This window comes from Gouania willdenowi, chromosome 6, assembly GCF_900634775.1.
Source record: "Gouania willdenowi chromosome 6, fGouWil2.1, whole genome shotgun sequence".
Lineage (NCBI taxonomy): Eukaryota > Metazoa > Chordata > Actinopteri > Blenniiformes > Gobiesocidae > Gouania > Gouania willdenowi.
Window position 1 is genome coordinate 37,952,431 of NC_041049.1, and position 2,423 is coordinate 37,954,853.

Consider the following 2,423-nt stretch of genomic DNA (forward strand, 5'->3'; position numbering starts at 1 on the left):
TTAAATTACTTTGGATTGGCAGAACAACCTTTTCAAGTGTTTGGATATTTCCTTCATCTTCAACCCGTACACTATTGGGTTAAAGAGGGGATGATACAAAATGGCTTGAAAAGTCATCAACAACCGTACAAGCTTTGAAAGGTCAGTCCCGAGTCGAACTATAACGACATATGTGCACAGAAGAGAGAAACTGACCAACACTAGCAGGTGGGGTATGTGTGTGCAGCTTTTTCCTGACTTCTCTGCCACTTTGATAAGATATTATGAGTATCCTAGTGTATGTGAAAAGTATGAAGAACACAGGGAAAAGAGCAATCATCACCATTGCAAAAATACCCAAAATAATCTGCGCACCAGAACTCTCGCAGTGTAGATTATAATGAGAATTGTTCCAAAAAATGGCATTCAAAATCCATTTACAGATTTTCATATTAGAACTCAGTGTTATCACTCCAAGCAGGCAAGCAGGCACAATCCAAGCCAAGCAGAGTAAAACACACACAGTGGCTTTCTTCATGATTGTTGGGTAATGTAGAGGTCTACATATAGACACGCACCTGTCGTAGGCCATAGCTGACAGCAACAGGTACTCCGAACCAGCTAAAGAATAGAATAGAAAATATTGAAAGAGGCAAGCTGATTACGATATGAGCTGCTTTTCCGACAAAATATCACTCAGCAACTTTGGGTAAATATTGGTGCTGAAAAAAGCAGCGTTCAGTAGCAGAGCAGCAAGAAAGACATAAATGGGCTCATGAAGGTTTTTGTGTCTACAAATAAGAAAGACTATAATAAGATTGCAGCAGAGGATTAAAATGTACACAGTCAATAAAGGGAAAAAATAAACATATCTGTATTTTTGCACTGCCAGGAGTCCATCAAGAGTAATGTATGTTGTATTTAGTTCAGGATTCATTGCTGTGTGAAAAAGGAGTGAAATCCAAACAGATCAGAAAAATGCATGACACGTAAAAAATAATACCATAAAAGCATTCTTGGTGATAAACAGCTGACCTCAAATTGCACTTGGTGCAGATGCATGTCCGAATGATACAAAACAATGATGTAGGACGCCTTCGACCCTAATCAGATGATAGGACACGAGACATAGGCCGTGGAGGTGGTGTAGCAGCTATTTATCATTCCTCTCTCCTAATCTATCCTAAACCAAAGGCCAACTACACTTCCTTTGAAAGCCTGGTTCTAAATTTATCTCATACCAAATCAAAAACCTGCCAGCCAGTCTTATTTACGATAATTTACCGTCCTCCAGGCCCTTATTCTGAATTTCTATCAGAATTCTCTGCGTTTATATCAAACTTAGTCCTCAGTTCTGATAAAATACTGATAGTAGGAGATTTTAATATCCATGTGGACAAAGATAGTGATAGCCTGAGCTCAGCCTTTATGTCCCTAATAGACTCAGTTGGCTTTTTTCAAACTATTAATGAAGCTACTCATCGTTTAAATCATACTCTTGATCTTGTTCTAACATATGGCCTTGATATTAATGAACTAAAAGTCTACCCTGAAAATCCTCTGCTATCAGATCACTTTTTAATATCTTTTAACATTATCCTAGAGGATCTCGCACTGTGCAATAAAATAGTTACGAGTAGAAATCTGTCCAATAGTGCTGTGGCTAAATTTAAAGAGGCCATTCCTGCTGCCTTAAACTCAGTGCACCATCCAATAAATAACTATGATATTAATTATAACCCCTCTCAACTGGATCTGCTTGTCGATAGCTCTGCTAGTCTACTAAAATCCACCTTGGACTCAATTGCCCCATTGAGGGAAAAAACTATTAAACGTCAGAGGAAAGCTCTGTGGTTTAGCTCTGAAACTCACACACTCAAACAAACAACCCGTAAATTAGAGAGAATGTGGCGCTCCAATAAAACAGAGGAGTCACGAATACTCTGGCAAGAAAGCCATAGTAAATACATGACAGCCTTACGACATAGTCGATCTACATACTATTCCTCACTAATTGAAGAAAATAAAAATAATCCGAGGTACCTTTTCAGCACTGTAGCCAGGCTAACACAAAGTCAGAGCTCTACTGAGCCCATGATTCCTCTAGCCCTCAGCTGTGAGGACTTTATGACATTTTTTAACGATAAAATTCATAAGATTAGAGATAAAATTAGCCACTCCCTGCCTTCACCTGGGCCTGCTGTACCATTAAATGTAAATAGGCCTAACCTAAACTGTTTCACACATATAGGACTTCAGGAACTTAACTTTATTATTTCATCCTCCAAACCATCGACCTGCCTTTCAGATCCGATCCCAACTAAGCTGTTTAAAGAAGTTGTTCCCCTGGTCTGCCCATCTTTGTTGGAGACAATAAATATATCCCTATCAATAGGCTACGTGCCACAGTCCTTTAAAGTAGCTGTAATCAAACCCCTTCTCAA

The 2,423-nt window shown here is 38.9% G+C and overlaps 1 pseudogene; it reads right to left on the reverse strand.

Moving 5' to 3' along the window:
* LOC114464227 (olfactory receptor 6N2-like) lies at window positions 1-916 on the reverse strand (annotated as a pseudogene).
* Between the last annotated feature and the right edge of the window lie 1,507 nt (window positions 917-2,423).